The sequence below is a fragment of the Rattus rattus genome, chromosome 3 (assembly GCF_011064425.1).
Source record: "Rattus rattus isolate New Zealand chromosome 3, Rrattus_CSIRO_v1, whole genome shotgun sequence".
Classification (NCBI taxonomy): Eukaryota; Metazoa; Chordata; class Mammalia; order Rodentia; family Muridae; genus Rattus; species Rattus rattus.
This window is the reverse complement of record NC_046156.1, coordinates 54,926,978-54,939,099: the sequence shown is the minus strand read 5'-3', so window position 1 is coordinate 54,939,099 and position 12,122 is coordinate 54,926,978.

Genomic DNA, 12,122 nt, shown 5'->3' with positions numbered 1-12,122 from the left:
GAAATGCGAGCCAGTTCCCGCGTGCCTTCACTTTCTGCACAGGTGGCCGTGAGCTTGGGCGTGTCCCTTAGGACATGCTCGAACTAGCTGTGGTGCAAGGCTCCCCTTCCGCATCCTCGACGTTAAAAATTCTGTTTGATGAGTATTTAGCAAGAACCTGATTTTATTTCATGTTGGCTTTCTACACGTTACTAAACATTATTCTCAGACTCAAAGGACACCTTATCACCATTAAGTGTAGCTTCATTTTACCCATGAGAGGGCAGTAGACTACAGGAATGTGAATTAATTTATTTGCCCATCTTGGCATTCAAATCTTCATTCTGCTAAAGAATCTTCTTGGACGCAAAAATTTCAAACGTAAATCTTCAAAACACTTAAAAACACACAAATTTCATCTCGTACAACTACCTGTGATACTTTCCAAACGGATTAGATTAAATGCCGGGTTTGGTGCCTCAGGACTATGCTGGCACTCCAGAAGCAGGGGTAGGAGGATGAGAAGTTTGGAAAATAATAAAGAACATACATCTGTACACAAAGACGTACATGTAAATAAGAAATACTCAAGTTAAAAAAAAAAGACGTACACATTAGGTAAGTGGAGTTCATAAAGACCAGCGTTTACAATTTATTTCAAACCACATTCACATTTATTTCCTCACTAGAGTGTTTTAAAGGAACTGTCAATACTGTCCCTCACGTAGAAAATAATCCTTTTATTTTCTCTTCCTCATGGTCTTACATGATGCTTTTTTTTTTTTTTTTGAGCTGGCCGGTGACAGTCATCCGTGGTGTGTGATCAAACACCTCTGTGACAGTCTTCTATTTTGGTATCTTTGTGTGAACAAGCCAGGGAAGTTTGGTTACCAGACAGAAGGTCAGATGGAGTGGGTGGGGTAGAGTGGGGCGGGCGCGGTGAGGTGGAGCAGTTAGATCGTGCTGGGAAATAGGTTCCACTCATCCCAGTCTCGCAGAGTGAAACTGGGCTACTCTTGCAGCAGGCACAGAGCCATGTGCATACCTGAGCAAGATCGTGGGGTAGGGAGCGCTTAAGCGTGAGTCTCAACCGGGTGTGGCAACTTAGTCGGCACCGGGACTAGGCATCAAAGGCATCCGGCTCGGGATTCCAAACCTGGGGCCAGGTGCGTTATTGGCATCTCTCTACTAGCTGACCTTCCCGAGGAAAGTTTGCTCTCCGAGTTGCTTTAGGGTTTTCTTAAAGAACTTGCTGTTTGGCTCCTCTGATTCAACTAGGCTCTGCCTTGCTGTGCGTGTGATCGCACAAGCCGTAGATTCAGAGATAGAGCTTTGGCTCCAGCCCTGGGCAGGGACTGCAGCGTGGAACCAGGGCAGTCCAGAGCTCTCTGGTTTTCCGGCGCCAGGGTCAGAGAGACCGCCTGGCGTGGGTTCGGAGCTTCGAGGAGAACCCGGGAGGGGCAGAACCTACTGGGCGAGCTCCGGGGCGTGATCAAGCCGAAAGGGGGCGTGTCTGAGCTTGGGGGCGGGGACTGCGGACTTGCGGGGGCCGGACGAAGAGGTTGGCGCTGCATCCCAGAGGCCGCGGACTCGAGTCTCCGAGCACTGCGCGAGGCGGCGTCGCGGCCCAGGCAGGTAGGTTACGGGATGCAGCTGGGGTTTGGGGCAATGGGACCTCCGCCGCTTAGCTGTTGGCATCGCCCCATGGCGTCTAGTGTGTCCGTGGTCAGCCGAGAGCTGGGTACCTCGGGCCAGGGCAAGGCGGGGGTCAGCCTGCGAGTCACCGGCGCGGTCCGGGGCGCAGGGCCGGGGAGCGGGGGCGCTCGCCACTAGGAGGAAACGCGCCTATCAGGGGGTCTTGAACTTGGACGTGCCCGGACGGAGCACTTCAAACCAGCGGTAAATCGTGTGTGCACGCGCTTTGCCTCGGAACAACGGGGCAAGCACGATAGTGGAAGTGGTCAAGTAGTTTTTTTAAGGTAAAAATCCGACAGTGGAACTGGTGTAACCAGGAGAGAAGATGATGATTAGATTATGAGTCAAAAGGCTCCTCAGACCCGCAAACAAACCGTCACACCTCCGCCAGGGTTAACTCTTCCCGGTTTGTGTCCTCGGAGTGTAAAACTGGGACGCCTATGGGTATTCTCACGGTCTGAGAGGAATGACAACGTTCTACAAATGTCAGGCATTGTTGTTTGATACACACGCATGCACCGCGAAGCATGTGTAGTCTGTAAAACTACTAAGTGCCTGTTACACAGTAGGCAGTCTGTAAACTTTTATCCCAAAGCTACTGATTCGCCTACATTATGTTAGTTAGATAAAGTTCCAACTTCTGTTTACTATGTAAATAAGTTATCTAAGCGTCATTTCCACACAATCACCATTGTTTGAAGAGCTGATCTATTCTTAACTGATGTTTTCTAAAATAGCGTGCTATCTGTACACTGCAGTGGAATCATTTACCACGCGGGAGGCTTGTACTAATCAGAAAAATCTGCTACTTTGCCTTAGATAAGCTGAAGATATCGGATAAAGTGAGCTGAAAAGTATTGCTGCAAAGCAAGACTTTCATTTGTTTTTGTAAATTGAGGGGTTGCTTATAAGAAGATCGGAGTTCTCTAAAACAAAGTTGATATGTGTCTGTGGCTTTTGTACAGTTTTTATTATAGACGTTTGTGTTCCTGTGGGTGTGTCTATCAATTTTAGGGGGGAGATGGGAAATTTTAAAAGGAATAGCAGGCTGTAACCACGAGGTTTCTACTAGGGATACTTAAGAGTGATCTGGAGTTGTTTCTAAGGCAGAAACCAGGAACTGAAGTCCTTGTGTCTTGAGGCCTTTCATTAGTCTGTTGAATGTGGCAATAGAATTTTTTTAGATGCAGAAATATCAGTGTTTTTGATTGAGAACAGTAGGCAATTTCTTTCCTTTTCTTATTTAAAATTTGAAATTAGGACATGTTTGCCACCAACACACACAGAGTCCTGACTTCAATCCCAATATTTTATAACTGGGCAAGGTGGTCCACGGCTGCCATCCCACCCAGCATAAGAGAGGTACAAGAAGGGGTTCAGAAGCACTAGGTTACTCCTCACTATATAGTGAATTTGAGGCCAGCCTGGGATATGTGTGACTCCTTAACAAAGCAAAACAAAACAAAACAAAAAACAGTTAAAAACTCCTCATATTACAGGGCTCGAGAGATGCTTGGGAAGTGAGGGCACATCCTGCCAAATCTGAAGACCTGAGTTCAATCCCCAGGATAGTCCTCTGACCTCCAAATGTGTCCCAACATAACGCCCTCTCCCCAAATTAATAAATGTAATGAAATTGATTTATTATGTGTATATCTGTGGGCACCCAAGGCGCATGTGTGGAGGTCAGAGGGCCATTTGTAAAACTCAGTTTCTCCGTCTATCTCGTGGGTTCTGGGGATTGAATCAGGCTCAGTGGCAAACATCCCTACCTGCTGAGCTAAGTCATTAGTCCTTCGTTTCTGTCCTTGTTGGATGAAACTGGGGTCTTGTGACTGCTACTATCAGTGAGTCACATCCCTGCCTCCAACTGGAAATCCTATTCCTTGTAAATGATCTGGAATGATCCTTAAGTTCTAAAGCAAGGATTTTAAAGTCTTGTATACCACAGTGGGGTTTAGTGGAGTGCTAGAGGGAAAATTACTAGTAATAATCTCGTGCTGCTTTAAGAGTTCTATTTGTGGGGCTGGAGATGACCCAGTGGTTAAGAGCACTTGCTGCTCTTCCAGAGGACCTGACTTCAGTTCCCAGCTCCCATGTCTGTCAGTACAGCCTCCTGTAACCCCAGCTACATGGGATCTGATGGTCTCTTCTGCCTTCCAAGGACAATAGCATACAGGTAACACATATTCGCATATATGTACATGTACGTAAAAACAAATCTTTAGCCCAGTGTAGTGCTGTATGCCTTTACTCTCATCACACAAGGGAGGCAGAGACAAGTGGATCTCTGTGAGTTCAAGGCCAGTCTGGTCTACATAGAGTTTCAGGTTAGCCAAGGCTATAGTGAGACTCTGTTTCAAAAAAAAAAAATCTTATAGAAAAAAGGTTTTATGGACTGGAGAGATGAGTCTGCATTTAAGAGCACTGACTGCTTTTCCAGATGACTTGGGTTCAATTCCCAGCACCCACATGGCAGTTCACAACTGTCTGTAACTCCTGTTCCAGGGGAATCCGACATCCTCACACAGACATACATGCAGTCGAAGCATTGATGTACATAAAATAAAAATAAATGAATAATCTTTTAAAAGAAAAAGTTTTATTTAAATATTTTTAAATTTTTTTTTTAAGATTTTTATTTTATTGTATGTGAGTACACTGTAGCTGCCTTCAGACACACCAGAAGAGGGCATCAGATCTCATTACAGATGGTTGTGAGCCACCATGTGGTTGCTGGGATTTGAACTCAGGACCTCAGGAAGAGCAGTCGGTGCTCTTAACCACTGAGCCATCTCTCCAGCCCATTTAAATATTTTTAACAATGTAGCTGAAGAATAGGTTTTTTTGAAACTTTTTGTTTGTTTGGGTTTTTTAAAAGATTTATTTATTTATTTCATGTATGTGGGTGATTACACTGTCAGTATCTTCAGACACACCAGAAGAAGGCATCAGATCCCATTACAGATGGTTGTGAGCCACCATGTGGTTGCTGGGAATTGAACTCAGGACCTCTGGAAGAGCAGCCAGTGCTCTTAACCGCTGAGCCATCTCTCCAGCCTGTTTTGTTGTTGTTTGTTTGTTCATTTGTTTTGTTTTGTTTTATTTTGTTTGTTTTCAAGACAGGGTTGGCTTTTTGTTTGTTTATTTGTTTTGTTTTTGTTTGTGTGTGTGTGTGTGTGTGTGTGTGTGTGTGTGTGTGTGTGTGTGTGTGTGTCTTCGCTGTCCTGGAACTAGCTCTGTAGACCAGGATGGCCTGGAACTCACAGAGATCTGCCTGCTTCTGCTTTCCGAGTGAAATTTTTTTGAGACAGGATCTTACTATAGAATCTAGGTTAGCCTTTAACTCATTCTGTAGCTCAGGTTGGCCTGAAACATGCAGTAATTCTATCTAGATCTGAGTGCTAAGATTTCAGTGTTTGCCAGCATCTATACTTGGCTAAAACTATTTTAAAAATGAACTTTAATCCTGTACTGAATAATTAGTTCACTGAGAATTTATAATATGTTGATCTTACAGATCTAATACCTTACATTCTTCCGACTTACTGAGCAAGTATCGGAAGGTGTGGTTTAGAGCCTACATCGCAGCATACATGGGAAGGATGCACTCCTACCTAGGAGAGTATGTAGTCCTTCTACCGAGTGGGCCACTCAGTACTGAAAGCTGTTTTGAAAGCTGACTAACAATAAGAGTATCAACTACTATTTATGGGCCCTACTCAGTGCAGGCAGTGTCCTGAATTCATTTCATGTATTAGTTTTAGTCCTCACTGAGGGATGCTAACATGAGTAGCTCCTCACTGAGAGGCATAGAGAAACTGAGTAACTTGCCTGCCACTCATTTAAGTAGCAAGGACTCAGGCTGTCGGGCTGCAGGAACACTGAACAGGACCCTCAGTCTCTGCACTCTGTTGAGTTTCAGATTCAGTGAAATCCAACAGGAGAGAGAGAGAGAGGGAGAGAGAGAGAGAGAGAGGAGAGAGAGAGACAGAAAAACTGGTATTACAAGGTATAGAACCATGTCCAAGCTACAATTTAATTATACTTTGTATGTAAACCTTTTTTTTTTTTTTTTTTTTTTTTTGGCTGATGAATGACATGGGATTCTTTTTTTTTTTAAACTCCCAGCCACTTAGGGTATCATCTTAGCAATATGTCTGGTTTTCAATGAGCAGTTTAAAATACCTGTTCTCAAACCATGACTTAAATGTTAGCTGCAAGAAAAGAAAATGCACCAAGCATGGTAGAACATATTTATTGTTGTGTTTTGTTAAAATAATAATAATAATAATGATAATAAAGGAATATGGTGGATGCATGATATGGTGTAGGGGAAGGGGTGCTTCTGGGGTCCCATGCTGAGGCATTCCTTCCCCCTGAGGTACCAGCCACAAGATGGTATAGTATAGAATAGAGTTTATTTAGGGCATGGGGAGGGGAGTTGGGGAGGGGTAATAGAGACAGGGAATGGGAGAGGGAGAGAGAGGAGAGGAGAGGAGAGAGGAATAGAGGCCGGCCATGAGCACTTGGAGAAAGGGGAGGGAACTGGGGGGAGAGGGGGCAAAGGGTAAAGGGCAAGAGCAAGGGGAAAAGAGATCAGGAAAGCGAGGTGGGGGCAAGCAGCCCCTTTTATAGTGAATCAGCACACCTGGCTGTTACCAGGTAGCTGCGGGGCGGAGCCTAGGTGAAGTGCCAACTCCTACAGCTCCAGCACTCAGAAGCCCAAGGCAGGACATTGTGTAGGCTCGCCTGGGCTAAGACGAGAAATTCGTCCTCAGTCAATCAAGTCATTATGTTTTAGTATGATTACAGAGGTCTAGACAGAATTTAATGGGAAACAATGATGAAAGCAGTTATCCTACCTGTGGTAGGAAGGAGGGTTGTAGAATTTGATTTTCAAGGATGACTAGGAGTTTGGGAGGGGATGAATGAAACTCAGGAATCTGTGAGACTATGCGGTACGTTTGAGAACTGTGTCCTAGTTCCTAAAGTCAGAGGTACGGGGATGGGTGGTTGCGCTAAAAATAATCTAGAAAAAGAAAATTACAGAGCACGATTGTTTGTTACATTAGATTACTGCAGTTGCTAGGTAAGTGTGTGTGTGTGGTGGGGGGTTCAGGTCTCTGATTGGAATAAAGAAGTGAGTGATTAAGTTCACTTGGGGGGAAAATTTCACTGTAGAATATGGTATTGAGGGTATTTTTATACTGTGAAGTAGCACATATTTTTTTTTCTTTTTTCTTTTTTTTCGGAGCTGGGGACCGAACCCAGGGCCTTGCGCTTGCTAGGCAAGCGCTCTACCACTGAGCTAAATCCCCAACCCCAGTAGCACATATTTTTAACAAATAGTGTAAAGCTATGATTCTATGGGGAAAAAATGAAAGAGTCTGTTGATGCCAGTTATTGGAGAGAAACCGTGTATTGTAAAAACTTTGCAACTCAGTCTAGAGACAATGGGACCAGAGAAGGCTCCATTGAAAGTAATTTAGATTGCATAGTGATGTTCCGTGCGGTGGCTGGATTAAATGTAGCTAGGCAAAAGGCAGGGAGACAAGTTTGGAGGTCGGTAAGATAGATAGGTGAGACCAGGTTTGTTGTTGAGTTACTTCTGGTGGAGCAGATGAGGAACTGGAGTAAACAAGTCCAGGAAAGGTGAGAGGGCAGATGGGAAACCAGGGGATTGGGAGTGTCAAGAGCCTGTTAGCCGAGGAGGGCAGAAAGCAATGGCTTCAGGTCCTAGCAAGGACAGCTCAGTGCACACAGGGCCGGGCTCTGTTATCTTTTACACGGTGGGGTGATAACTGTCCTAACTGTCCCTGGCGTGAACTTGTTGGGTTTGAAGTGTCTACAGAGCCTTGAGGTGTGCAGATGTCAGGCAAGGTCCAGAGGCATAGATGAGCGTGGCTGATGGTGTCTCGGAATTAACCAGCTGAAGTTCACACCAGTAGATAGACTGACTCAAAAGAGATTTTCTCATCGTGGAGCGTTTCGGTAAGTTTCAGTTGGAAGTTAAACAGCTTTCAGGCTGGGCTTGTGGTCCGGTTAGTAGTGTCTCTTGCCTGAAGCCCTGCAATAAACCTCCACTATCATGCAAAACTAGGTGTGGTGGTTCTTGCCTGGTCTCAGCAAGGAATCAGAAACCTAAGGTCGTCCTGGCCTACGTGGGGAGTTTGAAGTCAGCCTGGGCTTTATTCTCTAGCCCTTAGATTATTCTTTTAAAACAGGCCCTTTCAAATATTTTCAAAGAGAGGCTGGGCGTGTAGCTCAGTGAGAGAGTGCCTGCCCAGCTTGCAAGAGGCTTTGCGCTTGGTCCCAGGCTCACCAGGCTGGTTGTGCTGACAGATTTTTGTGTCCCTAAGTGAAGTAGGTTTCGGTAGGAGGGTCAGGAGTTCAGGTCACCTTTAGCTGAGCAGGGAGCTCACAGCCAGCCTTGACATCAGGGGACCCTGTCTCACAGACAGACAAGTAAATGGGGGCTGGTGACATCGTTCGGCAGTTAAGAGCACCAACAGGGCAGACACAACAGTCCAGGGAGCCTGACGCGCTCTGCTGGCCCCCAGGGCACGGCACACACACAGCACATCTGTATACATGTAGGCAAAACACTCATCTGGGTGAAATGAAAATAAATAAGTCTTTTTTAAAATAACAAACAAAAATTTGCAATTAAAAATAAGAGACTTAACTTACCACTCTCCCATTTATTTAAGGATAGTTTTGAGGAAGCTCCATTATTGGCTTATTTAGTTACATATCAGAAATGTTTGAAACCTTGTAGGAAAATGTGGCTTTTTAAGGTCAGTCTTTTAGCCTGACCTTGCCTGATCCCATCAGAGGCACCTGGGTCTTGGTTCGAGGCCAGGCTGGCATACAAAGGGAGCTCTAGGCCAGCCAGGGATCAACAGGGAGACCCTGTCTCAAAAATAACTGATTCCCGGGGCTGGGGATTTAGCTCAGTGGTAGAGCGCTTACCTAGGAAGCGCAAGGCCCTGGGTTCGATCCCCAGCTCCGAAAAAAAGAACCAAAAAAAAAAAAAAAAACTGATTCCTGTCCTATCACATTAGCAAGTAACTTGACAGTGTGTTCTAGAAGGCATGGAGTTCTGGTGTTTGTTCTTTAGTTACCCTGAAGAACAGTGACATGGCCTTCTGTATTAAGACTGAAAACACCTGTTACTGAGCGTGCTGCTGTTTGACCATTTGTGGCAGCTCATTCTTCCAGTGGTAACCCTTTCCCAGTTAAGTGCAGAAGAGTAAAACAGACTCCTAAGGGAACCTGACATGTGCATAGCATCTCTGTGTGTTCTCCAGACTGGAAGTAATTTATGCTCAGGAAATTTGCCTAGTGAATCTTTTTTAATTTTACTATTTACATGATTTATGTTGGAATTGAAAACAACGATGAAACAATATTTGATCTAAACTCTATGCTGTGCTTATATGGTAGTGTGTGTGTGTGTGTGTGTGTGTGTGTGTGTGTGTGTGTGTGTGTGTAACTACATCAGCATTCTCCACTGCTATTGCTGCCCTTTGGCCGTAGCTTTCCTTTGATTCCGTCCATCCCAAGTCATGGCTGCCCATGGTCTCCTCCCCTTTCACTGTTGTGTGTCTGCTTGTTGCTTTCCTAGAACTCAGAAGCATCCCTTTTCTTAGCCCTTAATCTAGGCCGCACATTTGTTGTTTTGAGACAGGGTCTTCTGTAGCCCAGGAAGTTTGAGGCATCATCTTCTCTTACCCTCCAAGACTCTGGTTAGAGCTGTAACCACCACACTGAGCCCAGACTTCCCTCTCAACCCCCTCGTATCCTGGTCTCCTTGCCTCTATTGACAGTCCACACTTGGGAAGCAAGGCATTCCCTCAGATAAGGGTTTCCTGGTTTTCCTGTCTTTGGCCTCAGTTTATTTTCTTCAGTACTGTGCCCAGGGAGTTTAAGAATTATGTAGTCCATCCCCTCTATGAATCATGGTATCCAACGTCAGCTGAGGATTCATCCCCTAAATCTATTAGCCACAGCTCATTATTGAACAGCTCTTAAAGACTATATCCTGAGGCTGAGATAGGAAGCATAGACGTTTAAGGCTAGCCTGGGCTACTACAGCCAGAACCTATCTACAAACAGACAGACAGTGAGGTATTCTCGAGGAGCTAGGACTTGGTACCAACTCTTGCTATCTAAAGACCCTCTGCAGGGCTAAAGGTGTAGCCTAGGGGTGGGGCACTAGTGTAGCATGTGTGAAGCCCTAGGCTCAACCCCTAGTCTTCCCAAAAGAAAACAAAGCCCCTTTGCCAAGGGAGCCCATGTGCTCTTGCTCTGTTTTCTTTTGCTTGTTTGTTTTCACAAAGCCTGCTTGAGATATTCATTCCTCTCTAAGCCTTTGGCTTCATCTCTCTCACTCCCAGCAGACAATCTTGCCTATTATTTCAAAGCAAAGAAACAATAAAACCCTTAGCTACCTGGGCAATGGTGGTGCACGCCTTTAACCCCAGCACTCAGGGAGGCAGAGGCAGACAGATCTCTGAGTTCCAGGATAGTCAGGGCTACACAGAGAAACCCTGTCATGAAAAAAGCAAAACAAACACCCTCAGCTAGAACTTCATCACTGTGCAGTCCTAAGCCTGCAAATCAGCCTGCACGCCCCCTCCTCCTCCTGTTCCAACAGAAGAGCGGCCCTGCTCTGGTGCCTGCTCCCCCTCTAGGTCCCGCTGAAGATGCCTGCCCTCCCTTCCTTCTGGGCCTTTGCTCTCTATCCTCGTTTCTTTCCTCTTCCTTCCTGACTTCTTCCCACCCAGGGTTAAATATAACTTACTTCTTTCCTGTCTGGAAAAGCAAGGCTCTCCTGCAGCCCGTGTTCCTTCCCAGCCCTCACCTTACTGTACACTGGCTGCCTTGGGTTAGCTGACTGTCTACAGTGGCTGCGCCCCTTCCCTCTCGCTCCACCCGTGCATCACTGTCACCTCTCCATCAGCTTCCTTGCCTCTGAGCCTGCTCTTGCCCGGATCCTGATGACAGACACTCAGGCCTTGGTCTTTTCTGTTTTCTGGACTTCTGTAACTCTCTGCCCTCCTGGTATTTCTCCTGTCTTTTTCTACTTTTGTGATTGAGTTACCATCTATGATCTGTGTACCCTGACTCAGTGTGTGAGAACTGGCCAGTCCTGGACTGGCAATGTTTCTGGAATTATGAGATTCTAAATTTAACAGAATGTGATGGCTCACAAGACTAACTAGAAAATAATCATAATTGTATAGCAATGAAGAGTTGTATGGCACAGAATGAATGGATTTGAGCCAGGCGCGGTGGCATGCACATATAACATCACTTAGGATACTGTAGAGACTGAGGCAGGAAGGTTGCAAGTTCAAGGCCGGCCAGATGAGGCCTCATGTGGGTAAGCAAACAGAAAAAAGAAAGAAATGAGGAAGTTTAACTGGAAATCATGAGATGCTATATTGTGTACCAGAGTGGTTAGAACCCAAAGTTGATGTTTCCAAGGGGTGGTGAGATAAGGAGAGTCTAGATTCCTCTTTGCTGGTGAGAGTGTAATTGGGTCCAGAGTGTACTTGGCAGTGTGTTTTAGTAACAGACCTACCCCATAACAGAGCAATTCTAGGTAATACTAAAAATAAAGGGGATTATGTCTATTAAAGGTGCATATTAAATGCAGATAAGAGCTTTTTATTTTGTGATGCCAGTAATCAAACCAGTTAGGTAAGTGTTCTACTCGGATCAGCAGGGTTTTCCTCCGGCTTTTTCCCCTCTTTTATTTGTGTATCCTTCTCTATCTGTACACACTTCTCTAACTTGTCCTTTTTACGAGTTGTGTCCTATTCAGTCAGGATGCTGTTTGCTTGCTAACCTCTGTGGATGAGAGGCTGAGATCTGCTTGGCAGTGTTTTGCCCCCACTGGCTCTGAGCGCCCACACGTGACATCTGTCAGCCAGCCCATGTTCCCTCTCGTTCTGTTCCAGTTCCAGCATTCTTTCTGGGGAAGTTACTGCCACTGCTAAGTGGCCATGTCTTCTGTGCAGTGGCTTTCCTTACCCTTCTCTGGCATTGGGGGAAGGGGTGTGCCTTTCTCTGTTCCATCTGATGGCTTTAGAGCCCCATTGTTCAAGGAGAATGCTTTTAGTAACAATAACTGTGATTGTCTCTAAAGAATATTGTGGATCTGAAGGTGTTTGATACATTGCAAACCTAGTGACACAGTCCCCACAGGAAGTGGTGTTTCTAGTGTTTTTTTTTTGTTTTTTTTTTTTTTTTTTTTTTTTTTTCGGAGCTGGGGACCGAACCCAGGGCCTTAAGCTTGCTAGGCAAGTGCTCTACCACTGAGCTAAATCCCAACCCGTTTCTAGTGTTTTAAATGGTAAGCTGAGGGAGTACATTTGTTCGACAACGAGGTAAAAGCAGTTTTAGTCTTGGTGCTTTGACTGCCAGCCGTGTGCTTT